The sequence below is a fragment of the Carlito syrichta genome, unplaced genomic scaffold (genome assembly GCF_000164805.1).
Source record: "Carlito syrichta isolate Samal-C Ts95f unplaced genomic scaffold, Tarsius_syrichta-2.0.1 Scaffold313202, whole genome shotgun sequence".
NCBI classification, from domain to species: domain Eukaryota; kingdom Metazoa; phylum Chordata; class Mammalia; order Primates; family Tarsiidae; genus Carlito; species Carlito syrichta.
Genome location: NW_007257298.1, coordinates 244,066 through 266,352, shown reverse-complemented (window position 1 = coordinate 266,352; position 22,287 = coordinate 244,066). Strand labels below are relative to the sequence as shown.

The 22,287-nt window shown below is 39.1% G+C and overlaps 1 pseudogene; it reads left to right on the top strand.

The window, feature by feature from the left end:
• The first annotated feature begins 12,696 nt into the window (after nucleotides 1-12,696).
• LOC103272753 lies at nucleotides 12,697-13,006 on the top strand (annotated as a pseudogene).
• The last annotated feature ends 9,281 nt before the right edge of the window (nucleotides 13,007-22,287 follow it).

Here is a 22,287-nt window from a genome sequence, read left to right as displayed (position 1 = left end):
GGGCCTCCCCGCGGCTGGCGCTGCTGCCAAGCCCGTCGGCGGTCGCCGCGCGCCGCCCCGAGGGGGAGCTCCGGGACGCCGGAGAGCCAGGCGAGCTGGGCGCAGGCAGCAGGACGCCGCCCGCTGGGGGCGGCCCAGACGAGGGGGAGCCGTGCTGCCTTTGGCTGCCACCCTTCGCGAAGGAAGAGGCCAGTGGGGGTCCGATAGGGGAGGGGGTCTCACCGAGGAGTCCTGAAAGCACGTTAGACGCAGTGGGGGTGACATATTCTCTGAAATTCTCCGGAGCTTTCCAAGGACGCACACCCCCTTGAGCTGCACTGCATCAAGCCCGTGGTGCGCGGGGAATGGGTTGGGGGCAGGGGCAATGGGCAGCTGCAGCAGGGAGACCTTGCTGGCCCCGGCGGGGAGAATGGGGCAGGTGCCTAGGGCCAATCCTGAGAGGCCTTTCTTCCACCTCTGCAGGAGGAAACGGGTCAGTAAATACTTCGTGTAATTTTTTCAAGAATATCTCTAAGTACAAACCTTCAAATATGGATAATGCAGATTATGGAACAAAATCAAGGCGCACTCATTTCAAGCCGGCCTCCCCCACCCCTCCCGTGGTTTAGAAAGCTAAAGTGACTTGCCTAAAGTCACGCACCTGGTAAGTCTGGTAAGTGGTCGTATCCAAACTTGCAACCGAGTCTTCTGAATCCAAGAACAGTGCACAGTGGTCACTACATCATGCCCTCAGGAAAACCCAGTTCCGGAAAGTGAACAGTAGTTCACTCAGCCCACTAGGGAAGAATCAAGTCACCTTTGCCAATTTTATTTCTCTTTTTAAAAAATTTTTGCGTGTGTGTGTGTGGCATTTCTGAGGAAAGCTGAGGTTAGGGCTTTCTAAGGGTAAGGGAGAAGGGACTGTCATCGACGTGCTCTGCCCCAGTGTAAAGGAAAAATTCGAGATCTTGGGCTCTCCAGACTCTCCTTATGAATAAAATGACCAGGCTGGCACTAAGCCAGAATACTAATAAGTGCTGTCATAAGAGAAGCCAACCCCACAGTATCTTTCCTGGAGGCAAGAAGAGGTGAGAATAGAAAGAAGTAGGAAAAGATGAAAAATTCAAAGATGTTTACTGAGCGACACTGTACTGGGTAGCAGAAGAGGGGAGAGAATGCAGGGGTTGAATACAAACATGTACCATGGCCCCTACTGTTAAGTATTTGGATATTTTTGTTTTGATTTAAAAATAAGCAAGCAAAAACCTTTCTTTGAAATAAAGTTGTCGAAATGCCCAAGCAAATGGGCCAATCCAAGATCTATCAGGGTTATTAAAAGAGTAGCGAATTGAAGCCAGATTCCAATTTCCTTTGTCCAGATTCCAGAGCCAGAGAGCAAAATAGTAAGGAAGCAGCGAAGCCCTTTAGTAGGCTTGCTCCTGGGGTTAGGGGTGAGGGTGGGGGAACAAGCAGGGGAGGCAACCCGAATGTTCTAGCTGGTCCTAGGAGTCCCCTCTCTGAGTGGTTTTCAGGTTGTTTTTTTTTTCAGACTTGCAGTTCTCATTTACAGTCTGGTAAATGAATCAAGATCATCCATGAGGCATGCCACAAATAATTTGTTAACATTTGCATTTTGATTTATTAAGAAATGTTTTTGTATATCATTAGAGGGTCTACCTATTATAATGTCATTTTTGCTCACTTCCAAACTAATATTACTACAGGAATGGGTGACAGAGGAGTGTCAAAATTTCCCTTAACTATGGACACACATGCGAGTAGGGATCCTAAACTCCAATGGCCTAGAATATGTGCATCTCAGTGAAAGTCAGGCCAGTCGCTAACTCTGCCATCCAGGCAAGGCTTCTTAAAGGCACCCCTGTGTGCTGAAAAACAGATAAATGGTTTTCTACATTCTGCACCTCACTACTAATCCGATATAAACTAAGCCCAGGCTATGCCAGCCAAAATTGTTGTGAAGCCTGAGGAGAGCATTGCTTTGCACCAGTCCAATGTGCAACCAAAGCCATGTGTCACTGGCACAAATAATCCGGACAAGAGGAGGTAAGAGCTCTGTGATCTTATTTTGTAGAAGCAGTGGCACTGGTCCAAGCAGTGGGTGCTCAGGTTCCCTTTAGATATTTCTTTAGTATACACTAGTGTCCAGTACTACACCAAACTCTGGGGATACAATAGTGCCTAAAACCAGGTCTGGTTCCTGCCTCACGGGAACATGGTGCATCACAAATACACAATTGCAAACAGTGACAATGCTTGATCTCAATGAAAGAAAAGGACAAAAGACCCAATCAAGTCTCGAAGGTTGAGGAAGACATCATAGATCTGAAGGATGTGCAAGGATTGGAGGAAGATCCTTTGAAAGAGTGTTCCAGGGAGAAAGAACAGGTGTTGAAAGGCCCCAAGGTGGGAGGAAGCAAAGTTCATTTGTGGAACAGAGAAAGTCCAATGTGGGTGGAAGCTTCCCAGGTCATCTTCCAAGCCTGGTGCATTGGAGCTGAGGGTGAGGATAGCCAATACAGGCACCTTCCTCAGAAGCTTCTCCAGAGAGATTTTAAATCTCTATGATTCTCTGCCATTCTCTTTTCTCTGCCATTTCTTTTTCTGGCTCATAACCTGGCATTGTAATTTTTACATTTGAGATTTTTCTTTTACCACTCCACTGCAAAAGAATGACAACCTGCCAAAAGGTTTCAGCAAGGAGAACATATACAAAAATGCTTATTGGCATGAGCATTGTGTCTCTATGATGGTCTTAATAAAATAACATACCTTAGTTGTCTATTTCTCAATAAGGAAATGGCAAGCAATGTACATTTCATCCCATTTTAAATGAGTAGAGTGTGTAAATCCAGTTTTTTAGTAGAAAGCATGTCAGATCTGCAGATCACTTTACCATTGCTGGCAAAAGATAAAAGGCAAATCAGTGCCTCATTTGTCATGATTGTTTAAGACGTGATACATATCAACTTGGCGTCCAGGTTAATAAGTGATAGTCTGTCAGTCTGATCACAAAGACTCAAAGCATAATCTCCATTCCAAATTATACTTTTGTCACATTTTTAATCTTTCAGTTTATGCATTTAATTTATTTCTAATCGTGTGAAAAATTAAGTTTTCTGTAACTAGAAAACTCATGAATTTGCCTGTTTATATCACTATGTTATGGGAAGCAATTTTTCTTTTTCGAAATAATGTCAGACTCCTTATAGGAGCTTTGTCTTTATAATGATAAAAGAACCAGGCAAGTCAGTGCATCCTATTGTCAGAGCAGTTGTTCCACAGCATTTAAACCAAAAAAGAAAAAAAAAAAAAACCGTGCAACTGAACAATACATAACTGAACAATTCTGATAAGAATGGTCACTCTTTCTTATGGTTATGATTAGAATTGTGGACTCTGGAGGCCCATATAGCCTGGATTTAAATCCTGTGCTCCTTAGTTCAAACCTGAATTCTGCCACTACCTGGCTATATGTTCTTAAACAAGTTCCATAACTCCTCCGTGCCTTTGTTTCCTCATCTATAAAGTGGACAAAATGATCATAGGGTTGTTTTGAGGATTAAGCATAATAATGTATGTAAAGCCCATAGCATACTGTCAGTACATAGTACGCATTCAGTGATTGTTAGCTATTAAATTTTTACTCTTACTGGCTCCCCATTCTGCACCAGACACTATACTATGTTGTTCTAGGTTTGTTGCTTTACTTCTTACAACCACCTTGAAAAAATAGGGTTGTTTATTCCCATTTTACAGATGGGGGAACTAAGGCTCAAAGAAGAGATACAGCTTGGTCCACGTTCAAACAGTTACATTGCAAAATTAGAATATGAACTCTGTTCTCTCAGTCACCAAAGCCCGCATGCTTCAAGTACATCATGTGATGTGATGTAGAACAACCCAAAGAGTAGCTCTACTTCATATATAAATATATGAAGTAGTCAAGTTATATTTTCCCCAATTCTGATCTTCACCTTTCAAGAATATTGATAATACCATTACTGAGGAGAAGAAAAGGGAACCCAGAAGGTAGAGGTCATTGGCATGTAATTTAAAACAAGTTATATCTTTGTGGAAAACTTCCACTAAACTTGGAAAGCTAAGATCTGGCACAGAGAACTTAGGAAACTTGTTTAAGAACACATTATGCTAGGTAGTGACAGAATTCAGGTTTGAACCCCAAACCACAGGATTAGATTAACAATAATCTAGTTAATAGAGCACTTTTTTCCCCAAGTAAGATAAACACGCATAACAGCAGCACTATTGTTCTTCCAAGATTTGAGAATGTGGAATAGAAATTTAAAATTTAGGAAGAATAGATTAGTGAATGACCTATTCAAGATCATTCAAGTGCAAAATCTAGTGACTGCTACGTAAGGGGCATTTTTAGCCTTGGTGCAACCTATGTCGGGGAATTGCCTGGGTGATCTTCTCATACATTCGATCTATGCCATTACCTAATTAAGTGGAAGTGGCATGCTGTGAACCCATGCAGTCTGACTCCGTCGCTGGTGCTCCCAGTACCTCCCCTAGCCTGTGTAACTAGACGAGCCACTTAACCTCTCTGAGCCTCTGTTCCTTCATCTTTAGAATGAAGCTGTGCATGCCTGCCCTAACAGTGGTTGGCCAGCGTTTCGTGAGGAATCAGAGGAAGATTTAGAACACATTAAAAAATGCAAGGCGCATACTGCAAATTTAATTGTTTCCCAGGATAATTGTGTTGCTGGGCCTTCAGCGACAGGGATGAATGTAGATTTTGGGAGGGCAGGAGGCAACGTTTATGATTCTAGGACAGGGACAAGGTATCAATGACTGAACTCAACTTCTAGCTTGTTTGCTTGCTGATATATCCCATGGCCCTTCAACCTGGTCTTTTTTTCCTTCTCACATGGGAGGGTGGTCCATATCTGTGTACTTCTTTCCATGTGGGAGAAGGTAAGGTGCCCCTGGAGTCTTGGGGGCCTTTGGAACAGTCCTTGGCAGGTCTGCTTCTCCTGATGCTAATAACAGGCCCAGACACAGGGTCACACTCTTTTTTGAAACCTCATAATTAGCTAGAATGACTGTTTCTGCTCAAGGGTCATTGTGGTTCCAATGTGCTCTCCACTGAGAAATAGAACAATTTCAATCAATGGCCTTGTAAGCACACAATCAGAGTCTCTCCAGAGACCTGGCAACCCCCAGTGTTTTAGAATTACACAGTTGGCTTTTTAAAAATATGATTATTCAGGCAACAGCTCATGGAAACTTCAAAAAGATGAGGACTAGAACAATTTAGGTCATTTCTTCTCTCTGCTTGAATTTCATGAAACAAGAGACACCAAAGACTTGCTTCAAATGACCATTTTAGTCCCTTCATCTGTGACTCAGAAATCCTAGGGGTGGGAGGGGTTTATGCCTTTGCTTTTCTTGTGTTTCAGGGTTTGTTGTTGCTGTTGTTTTCAACAACAAACCCTGTTTTTTTGGCACAAAGTGTTTTGGCACGTGTTTTTTGGCACGAAGTGTTCTCATATAGTGTCAACTTGAATAGACCATTACCAAACACATGGAAAATGACATATTGAACCCGATATGCATGTAAAGCTAGGTGGTTGTAGTTGAACCTAAATGGACTTCACTCTCTCCCCACCCCGTGCAAATCTCTGATGAAGAGTTCCAAGACACCTTGTCCAAATTCTTTTTCTCACTTCCAAAATATCCAAACAAGCTCATGGTGCCCCTTAATTCATTTAGCAAACATTTAATAAGCACCTATCATATGCCAGGTACCATACTAGGTACTTGAAATGCATCAGTCAACAAAACTCCCTGTCTTCATGGAGCTCACATCCTAGAAATTCTTGTGAATTTAGTTTCAGGAACCAAAAAAGGGAGCTCAGTTTATAGTGTCTTCCCTTGTCTTCAGCCAGAATCATATCCAAACCACCTACACTCAGGTACAAATCTCTCCTAAGGCCACCAGAGAAAGAATACCAAACTTGTTTTAATAACTCATTCCGGTGTTTAATACTCTCTCAAGACATTCTTCAGAGATAGAGTACATCCCCTTTTTATTATGCATTTATTTTATTTTCTCCTCAGGAGACCTGAAAGAAGTTGGTCACAATGTTCTGAGTAAGAACCAGTCACAGCTGGAATAAAACCCTCTACCTTTTCTGTTTAGTGCGGACAAAGTCTCAGTTTCTGTAGCCTTTCCCCAGAATGTTTGCCTTTTGATCCTTTCCACCATCCACATCAACTCTTTGAAGTATTTCCCCCACACTTTCCAGTGCTTGTAAAGCCCAGGAAGGCATTTTAGGTGCCACTACCTTTCCAAGTCCCTTTCACTCACATTACTTCATATATAACCCTGTGATGTTGGCAAGGCCTCGTTCACCTTTCCCACTACCCAGAGAAGCCAAGCAAGCCCCAGAGGGGCTAAGTGACTTACCTAAGGTCACACAGCTAGTAAGGAGGCAGAGGCAGCATTCCCAGTCAGGTCCCCAGGTGCTGAACTTGAGAGCTCTGCCTGATGGGAGCTTCAACTACCAACTGGGAAGGCCCAGGCATGTGAGTTCTTATGCAATCTGGGAGATTTTGATGGCTGGTGGCCAGTTAACATTTAGGTCATGTGTTTTCTTCCCCAGGTATGTGCTGACCCTGTTAGGTACCCATCTGTTGCCCCCAGTGCTAGGACTGGTGGCATAAAGTACAACCGCCAACCACCAGCCGGATCCTGGCCTTCCAGGTCATTGAAGGCAATCTAGGGGCACCAGCAGCCCCAGGTCTATCCCTGTAGTCCTCATTTGTCCCACTGTGAGGTTGGTGCTGACTCACTGATTGCCACCTTGTGAGTTATCAGCCTGTGATGCAACCAGGAGAGATTCTCATCTGTGTGAGGTGGCTTAAATGTGGTTGGGTCTGGACTGGGATGACCAGCCTGACCAGGGGGAGGAGATAAATTCATCAGCTTTATCAACAGAAGGCCTTGATGGTTTTGTTTTTTTCAAATTTAGCTAATCTATACCACAGTATGCTTATAGATAATCACTATATCATTTTAGGTGAAATTATTTGTGTTTGTGGCTAAAATTCAGCCTCATCATAATTTGTTTGTGTAATGGGTAATACCACATTCCCTTCAATCTTGCCCAGAGGGTTACAAGAGTGTCCTAAATACAATGAAAGGAGCTGATGTGTAGATACAGAAACTGGCCAGTAACTGTGCTGGGCTATCTTCTGATCTGACTCATTATCAAAACTCCTGTCTCATTCTCAATCTATTTTAGAACAACAGCAACAACAAAGAATTTTTTTGTTTTTGAGTCAGATTCTCACTGTCACCCAGGCAGGAGTACAGTGACATGCTCACAGCCATTGCAGCCTCGACCTGCTGGGCTCAGGGGATCCTTCTGCCTCAGCCTTCCAAGTAGCTGGAACTACAAGTGTGCACTACCACACCTGGCTAATTTTTTTATTTATGGTAGAGACGAGGTCTCAACAAGTTGTGGGTTGGTCTCAAACCCTTGGACTCAGGCAATCCTCTCGCCTCCCCCTCCAAATGTGCTGGGATTACAGGCATGATCCACCACGCCTGGCTAGAAATACCCTTTTAAGAAGTTCATTTTGATGATGAGTTGGCTTCCCATGACAATAATCTACTCCTCAGTACAACGACAAGTCTCTACCTGACCTGGCCTTGTCCTGTCCCTCTAATCACATCTGTTTCCTCTCTCCCCACTGCTCACCATGCTCTGTCATTCCTTAAACATATCAAGCTCCTCTCCATCCTATATGCTTGCTGTTCCCCCTGTCTAGAATGATCCCAGCCCCACCCTTTGAGATCCTACTTCTAGTCCTTCTTCAGTTCTCAGCACAAACCTTCCCTTCCTGGCCCTCCTCCCTCTTCCCCGGTTACTCTGACCATTATTGTGCTTTGTTTTCTTCTATGAGGTATATGTTTAGTGAATATAAGCTCCATGAGGGTAAGGACCATACCAGTCTTAACCACCACTGTGTTCCCCACAAAGAACAGTGCTGGCATAGAATAATGTGTAGTAAGTATTTGTTGAATGGACAGGATGGCTAAGCAGTGATGGCTGGCTAAGTTTAGGATCCACTGCCTTATTAAGACCCCTTTCCCTCCCTGAGTCCCACCTGCCTCCTCTGTAAAAATAGGTATTTGCCTCTGTGGCATCTAAGGCCCTATGCAGCTTTGACAGTCTATTATCATCTTGTCCTGAGGTCAGATGCAGAGCTCAAGAGCTTCGTCCTCAACTATCATCCCAAACTGGACTGTGATTTTCTAAGTAAAACATCATCACAAGTCCTGATAAAGGCAAAACATATCAGGCCTATAGAAAAGATCTTCCTCCTACAAAGAAAGAGTCAGGCTCTGCTTTTTTCCCAAGGAGAGGTTGGTTGGTCCTGCTAGGGTTGTTCCCCGTGAAATCTTTTTGATTGAATCCCATTTCCTTGCTCATACCAAGGCAGTTGCAAATGAGTAGAGCAAATCAATATTCTGATATATACATGAGTTGTACTTAGAAGGAAGACTTAACTGAGTGCAACTACTGGAAATTCTTTTAACTTTTATAAATAAAGGTGATTCATCCTTTTTCAATCTTCATATTTCATTAATTCTTTCAAATGAATGTTCTGCTTAAAGTGACAGAAAATAATGGGAAAGAGACAGTTAATAAGAGGGAAAGGAATGATTTTTCTATCTAATTAGAGAACAGAACCTTAAGGTCACTGGTATTCTTTGGTCTAAGGTAGTTAGGGCTACATGTTGTTTTGAATGAATACTGCTAAATTTCAGTAAGTAAATACCATTATTATCAACATTTGGCTTTGAATACACTAATAGCACTCCTGTAGATTTACTTTAATTTCAATGATATATTTTAATTTGGACTATAGAATAGAAACTTCAGTCTATATAGTTTTTAGAAAATCAAGAATAAGTTGGCTTAATTGGGGCCTGGTTATTTCAAGCACACACACACAAATCAATAAGTGATATAAACAGAAAATAGACAAAGAGATAAATTCATTTTTTTATGGTCATGGTCCAAGAGGATCCGAGATGTCAGGTGTAAATTGTAACTCAAATGTCATCTGTCAGAATTGGTGTGCCAACACTGGCAAAAGTATCAGCAAGTATTTTTGAGACCTAGGAGGTACTAGGCCCTAGGCCAGAGGCTACAGGAAATGAAAGATGAACTAAAGTCCTTTTCTCTTGGAACCCATAGTCCAGGAAAGAGGCAAGGCAAGTGCACAAGAAATAGAGTGCACAGAAGATATGACAGGCATGATCAGACACATTTGAAATGTTGCTACAGGTCCCAAGTCATAGCTGTGACTTGGGAACAGTCACAGATGTGATTGTTGGCATCAAATAAGGCAAAACACACAAAGGTCACTTATTTTTCAGACTTAGTTGCTTCCATGTTCTTCGTAGCTTAGTACACCTCTTAACATTATAACCTAATAGAGTTGGGTGGTTGTGGGAGATGATTGATAAACATTGATTAATCAGTTGATTGATTTGATGAATACTTAATAAAAGACAAGACAAAGGGAACATATTCTAAACACATGCTTTAGCAGCCAGTTGGTGTAGTTAATGGATTCTAGGAACCTACCTGAAGACTGATAAAAAGTTTGGCAACTGTGGTCACAGATCCATAAACATATGTTTCGTATGTATTCATCATCTTTAGTTTTCTGGGCAAAAGTTACTGAACCAGATCAAGGGAGGAGAAAACATGCGTTTGTACAACCTACTCAAAAATGAAGGAGGCTGCATTTAGCTGCAGCTAGCCTTTTTTCCAATCAGAATTCTCTGAGAAGCTCTTCATAGACACCTCACCACGAAGCGATTATGTAGCTCTGTGAGGGAAAGAAGTGGGCCCTAAATTGGGCTGGCTTGGTTTTACTCAACAGATGTATAGAAAATAAAAGTTCAGCCCTGCAAAATTCACAGGCAGTGGAGATGGGCTGAAAAATAGAAACTACAGTTTACATAATTTTTAGAAAATCAAGAATAAGTTGATCAAGAATACATTGGCTTAATCAGGGCCTGTAATTTAAAACACACACATGTGCACACACAAATCCTATCATGTGGCAGGCCCCTAAAGACAGGGTTTCCCTGGACAATCCAGAATTCTGGTCACTGGACTATCCATGGTTGCTCTCACCATCGAATAGGCCAGCTTTGATTTGCACAGGCTATACACACAGCTACCCCAGGGATCCCAGCCCCCACCAGAAATGAGGTGTGGAGGAACAATCAACCTGTTCATTTCAGTTCGTCACCTCAGCCTACACTTTCACAGGGTTCCTGGATGGAATAGGAACTAAGAACACTCTTGACTGCATCTGCTGAGTTTGGGGCACCCAGGAGAAGCCCATTTCCTGGCAGGGCAGCCTTTGCATTATTTCCTGAGGAACCAGAGAGAAATCAGGAACTTGGAAGACATGGGTACTTAACATCCCACCTACCTCACTGCTTCTTGTGCAGACTCTGACTCAATTGAAAACTCAGGGGAGGTATAGCAACAAAAGTCTGATGATTAGGAATTGTTAGGAAAGAAAGAAAACCTGTCTCTTGCCCTTGCTTTCAAGGTTTCCATTTGGAGTAAATTTTCAGATTAGAAATTAATTATTTAAACTTCAATGAATTAGAAAAAAATGGACTTTTGTTGGTTCTGTCTCAGTGATTTTAATTAACTTTCAGAGGTCTACAGCCATAACTGTTACCTATGATGCTATTATATATAAAATGTGATGGGCATAGATAAAATTAAGTGTTAATTGGCATAATTACCCAGTTAATGTCTTAAGATTTGTTACATGCATTTCTTTACTTTTTCCTTATTGTGTTTTGCAACTTAATATGAAGATTTTTAAAAATAATTTTCTCATCTCCCACTGAGTTATATTTCACTTTGATTTTGCTAGTTACTAGTCAGAGATGATAAGAGTAATTTTTCTTAAAACACAGGTTGCAACTGAGAATTTCCAAACTTTAGTGAGTCACTTCTGGAGTAGGTAAGTCATTTATCCCCAAACCTCAGAGTCAGGCGTTGTGCCCAGAAAGGGACACAGGATTCTCCATCCTTGCTACCAAGCATCAGAACCATGATCCCTCACCTCATAGGATGACTGTCCTTGGCTAGTTAGTGTGAGATACAGCAGTCCCCACAAGCAGTCCCCACAAGCAGACCTCTGAGAAGGTCTCTAATGTTCATGTTTCCCAAACCCTGGCCTACATGCTCACCCTGCCTCAGCATTATTGGACACATGATGTCTCAAATCTATGTCCCATTGCCAAATAGTGACTGATGTCATTAATTGCACAGGACTACCTGTACAGGTTACTCTGCAGGATAGGCCCAGTGTAAGAACCTGGGCCATGAGGCAATCCAGTTTCTAGTCCTGCCAATGTTCTGCCAATAACATTTGAATCAGAATGACAGTGGCTCAGTGCTAGATCTCTTAAATTTCAATCACTTTTATTTTATTTTGCACTATTATTTACTTTGTATTTTTCTTTAAATTATTTATTTTCATAAATAAATATAATTTTAAAAGAAAATTTTACCACTGTAAAACAAAAACTTCTATCATTTGGCATAAATGTGAATAAATCATAAGAATAAATAATATATTAGGGTTTCCAGCCAATAGAGTAAAGTGACTGCTAAAGTTCAGTTCCTGGAGCTAAAAAGAATTAAGTGTGGGGAAAAAATAATTGGCTCACTGCTTAAGACCACAGGCTGAGGTGGGTTCTTTACTATCACTTTATGTAATATATATATATTACATATATATATATAAAACAGCTGCTGACCCACTGTCTGAGGTGGGGTTATGGCTTAAAAGAATATATAAAAACAAGACTAGAACCCTAACCAGCCACCAGATGACTTGTTGACCTGATCTGTGAATGAAATATTAATAAGAAAGAAAAAGAAATAACTAATTAGAAATCTTGGAAATGAAAAATGTGCCAGTGGAAATAATTCAACAATTTAATAAAATAAAAATCTGGATTAGAGACAGTGAGAGAGAGAATGATTAAATGAGAATACAGTACTAAAGACTTCACCAGATCACAGCACATACAAAAAAGACAAAGAAGAGGCAGAAAAGAAGTAGGAAAAAGAAGTAGAAAAAGGAAGCTCACTTAATATACATGGCAGAGAGATTCAGATTCTTTCAAACATTTTGTAAGAATTCCAGAAGAAAATAATGGAAAAAATGATAGAGAAGCATTATATGAAAAGATCATACTTGCAAATTTTAGCAAGGTAGCCTGAGATCAAATTGGATTAAAGGGTACAGAGTTTTAGAGAGGAAGATTAGGTTTTGAGATCTATTGCACAGCAGGGTGACTACAGTCAAAATAATATATTTTTAAAAATAACTAAGAGAGTAAAAGTCAGATGTCTCACCATAAGCTAGGTAAACAAGATGATGGATATGTTGATTAGCTTGATTTATTCATTCCACAATGTATACATATATTAAAATGTATATCATAAAAATATACATGTATCAAAATATATGAAGTATATCACATAGTACTCTATAAATGCATACACTTAAAATTTGTCAATCAAAATAACATTAATAATTGAAAACTGTGTTTCAAAGTTGGAGCTTAAGAAGAGCACACCAGTATTGAAGGTCTAGTGAGAGACAATGGCCAAGAACAAATTCCTAGAGCAGAAGGCCAACGTTACAAATGTATTTCAAATAACCAGCCAAAAGCACTTTAAGGCTAAAAACAAAGCAAAACCAGTTACCACTAATCTTAAGAAGATAAACATTATGAATGATGAAAAAGTTAATTGACTGAATAAAGCTTTTGTAAAATATACAAAAAGAACTTGCCCACTTCTCAAAAGACTTTTCTCTTGAACCTCAACAGAAAGAACTGATTCCTCAGATACATCAAATAGGTGAACCAGTTAATGATGAGGCTAGCCGGGCTCGGTGGCTCAGCCTGTAATACCGCCCCTTTGGGAGGCTGAGGTGAGTGGATTGCCTGAGCCCGCGGGTTCGAGACCCACCTGGGCAGCGAGACCTCATCTCTACAATAAATCAAAAATCAGCCGGGCGTGGTAGCGCGTGCCTGTAATTCCGGCTACTCGGAAGGCTGAGGTGGAAGGATCGCCGGAGCCCAGCAGGTCGAGGCTGCGGTGGCCAGGAGCGGCCACTGCACTCCAGTCTGGGTAACAGAGTGATACTCCAACTCAAAAAAAACAAAAAAAATGATGAGCCTACAAGGTTAATGGCTCAGTTGTAATACAGTGGTGATGCATTTAATTCCCCCAAAAGATGAACGCATTAAATGTTTCATACCAAAAAAAAAAGTGCAATGCAGAGTACACCTTGCTCCCAGATCTCGGTTTCTAACGCCATTCTCCAATACACGGCATGAAGGCTCCTTTGAGAAATGACTGATTCTAAGACTGGGGCAGGAAATATACAAGATGAACCTGGAATATCTTGTAGTGCCAGAAAGTATGAAAACATAAAATAAAATGAAAAAATACAATGATGGGCATATGTCAAAAGGATACAGAGCCAACTGAAAGGTAGAACAATTTGAACAAGAAAATAAATAAAATAGTATTGGGTTATAAGCCAAAGTATAAAAATATCCACGAGTCCATATTGTTCATATTCTCCCAAAGGGAGAAAATAAATATAACCCACATACACAATTTCAAACAATTTTTGTTGATGCATTGCCCTTGAAAAAATGGGGCATAACTCATCACTATTAAGTGTGAGCTGCATATAGTGAGTTTCTTTCAAGTGTACAGTGTAGAAAGGGAGGGAAAAACAAGAATAACTTTGCAGTGGAGAAACCTGGCAAACACTGTTTCAGGTCAGGTGATCTTGGTTAATAGCAATAATGATGTCATATTGATAGTATGTATCCTTGATATGATGTGATGAGAATAGCTCTTAACTTGTGTGATCTTCCTCCATGAAACCCATTACCTTTTCATGAGAAAAACATCAGACAAATCCCCATTGAAATACAGTCTACAAAACACCTGACCTATAATCTCCACAATTGTCAAGTTCATCAAAAATGAGAAAGCCTAAAAAACTGTCACAATGAAGAGAAACCTAAAAAGACTAGATGACTAAATGTAATATCATACCCCAGATAGGATCCTGGAACAGAGAAAAAAGGACATTGGGGGAAAATTAAGAAAATCTGACTTTAGTTAACAGCAATGAATCAACAATGGTTCATTAACTGGACAAATGTACCATACTAATGTTAGACATTAATAATAGAGAAAGCTGGATTTGGGGTGCACAGGAACTCTGTACTATTTTCTTATAATTTTATAAATATACAACTATTCCAAATTAAAGGTTTATTTTTTAAAGTGAATAGCAAGTGACCAAGTAGGATAAACACATTCACTTTAAGAAAACTATAGAACATCAAGGATAATGAGACCATTCTAAAGGGTGTGAGTAAAAAGAGTACCTACAGCTGTTTCAAATTAACCAGCCAAAATGAACTGTACACGTTCTTTTTTGTATAGTTACAATAGCTTTATTCACTTTGGTAACTTTTTTTATAATTCATAATGTTTATCTTCTTAAAATTAGTGATAAATAGTTTTGCTTTTATTTTAGACTTAAAGTATTTTGGGTTGGTCATTTGAAAGTTACAATGCAATTTACTCAATCAGCAGTAATAAAAGCCAAAACTACGGAGATAAATCTCAAAAGTGCAATGGAAAATAAAATAATTGTCAACTTAGAATTTTATACCTAGATAAACTATTAGTAGGGAAGAAGGCAAAATTATACCATTTTCAACATACTATTTACATATCTTAAGGAAAAGAAAATTAAAAAATACATTTCAAGAAAGACTACTTTGAAGCATGATTTAGCTGGAGGGCTGGCATTGCCAGATATTGAGACTTATTATAAAGCTGCATTATTTGAACAGTGGTATTGGTGCAAAAATAGGCAAATAGATCATTAGAACAGACTAGGATTTAAAAACCGACTCACATGTATATGGCCATCTGAATTATGACAGAAGTTCCACTGCACTATGATGGGAAAATGATGGTCTTTAATTGGTGTGCTAAATCAATTATCTATCCACAAGTCAAAAAGGAACCATAGCCTTACCTCACATCACATATAAAAATCAATTCAACATATACTTAATGGAATATTACACAGCCATAAACAAGGGCAAAATTATGAAATTCATAGCAGCTTGGATGGGCTTAGAGTCTATAATACTGAGTGATCTATCACAGAAGCAAAGAACTGAGTATCATATGTTCTCACTCATAAGCAAACCTTGAACAATTATCATAATAATACTGTAAGAAAAGGATTGGCAGTAGTGTGAAACTGCAGGGTGGGGAGCAGGACTGGCAGTTGTAGGAATCTACCGGGAGAGAAAGGGGGCACACCTCATCAACAAGGGTACCTACATAGTGAACATTTGCATACCTAACCCTGAATTGTACCCCACATCTTTAAAGTAAAATTAAAAAAAAAAAAAAATCAATTCAAACTGGATCAGAGAACTGAATAAGAAAAGCAAAACAACAAGGATAAAATAAGAAAATATTTTTATGATCTTGAGGTGGACACAGCATTCTTATAAAGCACATAAAACACTAAACAAAAATGAAAATATTGATTCTTTAAAGCACATTACAATGAAAAACTTATGTTTAATCAAAAGATGCATTAAGAGAATGAAAAGTCATGCCACATAGTGGGAGAAGATACTGGTCACATATATATTCAACAAAAGACTTGTATCCAAAATACACTTTTAAAAAACTCCTACAAATCAATTTTTTAAAAATAAGCAGACTGATTTAAAAATAGGCAGACACGTGAGCAGTTACTTCATAAAAGAATGAGGTTTATGCCGACAAACATTACAAATATTTTAATATCAGTAGTCATCAGGGAAATTCTAGTTAAAACTGCAACAAGATACAACTACACATCCACCAGAATGGCTACAATTTTAAAAACTGAAGATACCAAGTATTGGTGAAGATATGGAACTACTGGAGATAGTATTTACTCCTAGCAAGAAGTTACATTGGTACAACCACTTTGGAAAACTCATAGTATATTTTACAACTGAAGATTGACCTACTTAAAGATGAGGTAGTTAAACTCCTAAGTATTAAACCAACAGACATATATATATCTGTTGTTATATATTTAGTATATAGCTGCACTAAAATGAACATGGCAGTATTCTTCATAAGAACCAAAATACTGAAAAAAAATCCAAATGTCCATTGAAAGAAGAATAGATAAATTATACTGTATGCTGACAATAGAATACTACCCAGCAATAAAAAAAACCACTTGCAACCATGTGGATAAATCTCACAGACATAATGTTGAGTAAAAGAAACAGACACATGTAAGTACATACATGACTCTATTTACATACATTTCAAAAAACAGCCCAAATTAATCTGTGGTGAATCTCAACTCTGTCATTTATTTACTAAATTGTTCTTGGTTTCCTCATCTGTAAAATGAAAATAATAATATGAAAGGTTAAATGAAGTCACTCATGAAACATGAGGTAACAGCACAGTACTGGGCCCATAGCATTATGTAGGTGTTAGTGTTATTATTACTGCCATGTTTAAATCTGAAGGAAAGAAAAGAACTAACATGTATTGAATTCTCACTTGTCACTCTCTGTGTTAACTCTTGATTCTCACTGCAACTTCATGAGATGGGCATTAAAATTCCCATTTTGCAGTTGAGAAAAGCAAACCTCAGATAAGACATTGGCTTACCGATTATCACACAGGTAGTAATTGACTGAATCCAGACACGAACCCAGGTCTGTCTCTTCCATACTTTATGGTGTTAGAGTATAATTAGACATGGAGGTGGAAAGGGAGAGGTAATCACCCTAGACTGAAAAGGCTTCTACCTAAGACAGTCCAAAGGAAAATGCTGATCCCTAAGTCTCCCACCCAGGTTGACCCTAGATAATGCCAAGTGAACATTAGATTTAGATGGTTACAAAGGAAGCAAGAGGAGGATGAAAACTTCCTTAACCTTATCAAATGTCCCAAACTATTCAAACTATGAAACTTTTGCCTAACACAGTGTCTCTTAACTAGCATTAAGCGGAACAAAGTCTGGGAATGGCTCAGTCTGCTAAAATCCTTAAAAGCCAACCTGCTGTTGCCCTGGGAGGCCTTGTTTACTAAGGGTTGGCCGTGGTAGCCAAAAGTCCTGCAGAACCCCCAGCTGTGTATGGCTTCTCTTGTAGAGTTTTGACATTCTTTTTGGGGGGATTTGTTGATAATATTCAAAATATTCATATGAAAATTCAGATCTCTAGCTCCTCCGAAAATATCAGCAGGTCCATCAACAAAAGGTCCACATTCCCACATAGCAACAGCAAACTAGAGTTGAGAGACAGCCACTCTCTTAAACAAGACATGTGCTTTCCATTTTGCCACAGACCTCACCATGTCAAATTGTTACACCTGAAATGCTTCATTCATTTGTGTTACCTTCTTAGTCCCTTTTGGACCTTTGCATGTATGACCTTGGTCTAAATGCTTGTGGAAAGGGTCAATTTGTAAAAGACTCGGGAGGAATTCCAGCTGACTTGTTCATGTCTGAACCTTCCTAGGAGTGATAGTCTTATCAACTTCTGTGTGGGATGAAAAATATAAACAAGCATTTATTGAGACCCTAAAATAAGTCAGACACCTTACTAAGCTCTGGTGAGAAAAAGAGCAAAGAGGATATAACAAAGAAAATATAAGATGCAGATTCTGGGATGATGGGGGAGATAAAGTGGAATGGGTAAAGCCTTTCCTCTGTGAAGCCAAAGGAGGCTTTCTAGAAGCAATGATACTTAAGTTGCAACTTGAGGCTCAACAGGGGAAGGGGGAAGAAAGTACAATCCAGAATATTACAGTGTCATGTGTGAAACTGATTGTAGGAAGCATCCCAGTGTGAAATTATAAACTGTTTGGTGTGGCTGGTGGGCTTATAGTGAAAGGTGAGGGGTTTGGAGATGCAATTGTCAAAGGTGAGTTGGGGTAAGACTGGCCAGGTCTTTCAGTCCATCCTACGGGATTTGAGCTTTAACTTTTAGTCCAGTGATCTTCAATCTTTTAAAATTAGGCACTACTAATACTAAATATTTGTAAATCAGTATTGCCAAAATAAATATATTATTCATATAGAAATTATAGAAATATATTAGTATCATTACTAATAGCCAAGCCACAAATATAGATTTAGGATGGCATTCTCATTAATGATAGTGCAGGTAAATCCATACATCAAATAGTCTTTGTATGAGAGCACAGCAAGGTCATTGTTGTATAAGATTATGAATAGTAATGGGGGATTATATTTAGGAATAAATGCACTCACATCTCGAGAGTGCAGTGGCAGCCTCCCAAGTAACCTGGGACTACAGGCATGTGCCACCATGCCTGGCTAATTTTCTGTAGAGATGGTGTTTCGCTATGTTGCCCTGGCTGTTTTGATCTCCTGGGCTCAAGTGATGCTCCCAGCTTCCCAAAGTGCTGGGATTACAGGTGTGAGTCACTACATCCAGCCTGCATTTAACTGTTGAAGGGTCGTGCTTAACACAAGTTCTAATAATTACTGATACTCAGGTTTTTCCAACACCAAACTATCATTCAGTTTAGGAGTTACTATCTAGACTACAATAAACATTCATCCTAAATTCAATAAAATGTTTCCTTGCCTAAAAAATTGATGAATAAAGTAAAAGATTAGCTATAATAATATAATAGTAAACATTTATTAAGTGCTTAAATTGTGCCAGATATCATTATAAGCAGCCTACATACATTATTAGCTCATTTAAATCTCCCAACAATCCTAATATCCTAGTTGTTATTATTGTCCCTACTTTGCCAGTAGGAAACTGAGTCACAGAGCTATTAAGTGTCCAAGGTCACAAAGCTTGTAAGAGAGGATTCTGTATATGAAGTCAGGCAGTTGGTACCAGAACCTGTGCTCCTTGTTTGTTTGTTTTTAATTTTTATTTTAAAGATGTGGGGTACAATACAGGGTTAGGTATACAAATGGTCATTGTACAGGTAAACTTTGGGCCTCGCTTTGGTCCCCACATCATCTGGTTTGAGATCAGGTACGCTTATTGATGAAGTGTACACACATCCCCTGCTCCCTCCCCTAGCAGTTTCCCACTACTGCCAATCCCTTCTTATAGTATTATGATAATTGTTCAGGGTCTGCTTATGAGTGAGAACATGTGTCAGTTCTTTGTTTCTGTGATAGGTCACTGAGTATTACAAACTCTAAATCCATTCAAGTTGCTGCGAAGTTCACAATTTTCATCCCTCTTTATTCTATGTACCACATTTTTAAAATCCTGTCTACTTTCTATGGGCAGCACGGTTGGTTCCATGTTTTTGCTATTGTGAATAGTGCTGCAATAAATATGTGTGTACAGATATCTTTTTTGTAGAATGATTTGAGCTCCTCCAGGTATATTCCCAGAAGGAAGATTGCTGGGTTGTATGGGAGGTCGGTTTTTAGTCGACTTTTGGATCTCTTAGGAATCGCTACATTGTTCTCCACAAAGGTTGTACTAATTTACACTCCCACCAACAGTGTAGAAGTGTTCCCTTTTCTCCACATCCTCTCCAGCATCTGTTGTTTTTTGAGTTATTGATGATGACCATCTGAACTTGTGCTCCTATCTAATTACAAGAATGCTTCTCCAAGAAAATGTATATGTATACAATAGAATACTACTCAGTCACAAAATATGAAATAAAATATGAAATATGACTTGCAGCAACTTGGATAGAATTAGGGGACATTAATCTAAGTGAAGCAACTCAGGAACAAAAAATCAAATACAGAATGCTCTCACTTATAAGTGGGAATGAGTATTGGTCTACAAAGGCATGGAGAATGATCTAATGGACATTGGAGACTCAGAAGGGGGAAGGTGGGAGAAGAGTGAGGGATACAAAATTACCTCTTGAGTACAACGTACAGTGTTTGAGTGACAGATACACTAAAAACCCAGACTTCACTACTATGTACTTCATCCGTGTAACCTAAAACCACTTGTGCCCCTAAAGCTACTGAAATTTAAAAAAATAAAAAATTTTTTTAAAAAGAATGCTTATCCAAGAGTGATTTATAACAGAAGGAATCTAAAAACAACTTAGATGTCCACACATTATGGTAAATTTCCAATATGGAATAGTACGTACCCACTAAAAGCATATTTTTAAAGAAAAAGTTACACAGGAAATGTTCATGACAATATCAAACAAAAAGCTGAATATGATAATAAGTGACATTTATTGAGTGGTTACTATGTTTCAGGCTCTATTCTAAGTGATTTATAATGGGCTATCTCAATTAATTATTGCCTTAACTTTGAGATAGGTGCTATTTTAATCCCTGTTTTACAGATGAGAAAACACTTCCAGAAGTTAAATAATTCACTCAGAATTAGAGAACTGAGATTCAAATGCAAATAGTCTGAGTCTGGAAGTATTGCTCCTAAGTAATACTCTATGCAATTTCCCCTTTATTCTCCTATAAAAATGAATGTAAATTATAAACATCCATTAATTAATCCATTAAACAAATATTTATTGAGCACTTCATATGACCCAGGTACATCTTAGCAATGAGTATACAACAGTGAACAGGCAGATGAAATTTCTACGTTATATTCTAGTGGGAAATAAAAACACCAAACCACTCTTTGTAATAAAGTTTAATGAGCACCAAGACAAGGGAAGTTCCAAGGTACCTTGGGAACCAGTAGTCTAATTAATTCCTGGTATGACAAATCCATTCTAAACCCTATTATGTTTATATATTAGACAGGGCAGAAGACAGTTCTGATGATCAATGAGCACCTTGTGAGAGAAGCAATCTCTAGTTGCTTCTTAGTCAATGGCTATCATACCCTGCTATCCAGGCCACGGATTGGACCAAGAGTGGCAGAAAGTAGCTGTCTTATCCAGCTGTTGCCATGCCCTGGTGAGAACAAGAGAGAAAGAGAGAAGTGGGCTGAGGACTCAAGTAAGCATAGTCCAAAAAAAAGGACTAAATCTACCAAAATGCTACCTCCAGATAACCTGATTTTTTATCTCCAGATAGGAGTTAGGTGATGTTATTTTCTCTTTGTCTTTTTATATTTTCCACATTTTCTACATTGGATAATGTTTTTTGTTGTTGTTGTTTTATTTCTTTTTAAAAGAATTTGTGTGTTATCCTTGTGCAGGGGCCATGCTAATCTCTGTATCGTTCCAATTTTAGTATATGTGCTGCCAAAGCGAGCACAATAGATGATGTTTTATATGTGTAGTTTTCAAAACTCCAGGCAACTAGTATGTCCAATGACAGTAGATTACAGAAAAGATAAGATAATCAATTAAAGAGATAAATTTCTGACTGCAGAAACCAAGGTGCTATATCAATTTTGGGGTTTTTTTTAAATAGTGGTAAAATACACAACATAAAGTACATTCACATTGTTGTGCAACCATCATCACTATATCCATGTACAGAACTCTTTTAATCTTGCAAAACTGAAACTCTGTATCTATTAAATAATACCCCTCCTTCCCCAGCCCCTGGAAACTGTCTTTCTGACTGTATGAATTTGAGTACTCTAGGTACCTCATATGAATGGAATGATACAATTCTTTTGTGACTGGCATAACATCCTCAAGTTTCACCCATTGTCCATAGTCTATTTCATCCATAGTCTGTTGAGACTGCTATAACACAATACCATAGACTGAGTGGCTTGTAAACAGTAGAAATGTATTCCTCACAGTTCTGGAGGCTGGAATTGTGAACGTTGCCCCCCACTAGACCAATAGATTGTGTCTAGTGAGGGGCAACTTTCTGGTTCATATATGCCATCTTCAAGCCATGTCCTCACATGTAGGAAAAGTTGCAAGAGGGTTCTCTGAGGTCTCCTGTATAAGGACACTAATTCCATTCATGATGGTTCTACCCTTATGACCTAATTACTTCCCCCAGAGTCCCAACATATGAATTTCAACATATGAATTTCAAGGAACATAAGCATTCAGTCTCTTACATCCATGTTGTCACAAGTGCCAAAATTTTCTTTTCAAAAAAGACTGAATAATAATTTCATTGCATTTATATACCACATTTTGTTTATCCAGTCATCTGTCAGTGGCCACTTGGATTGCTCCCACCTTCTGGTTATTG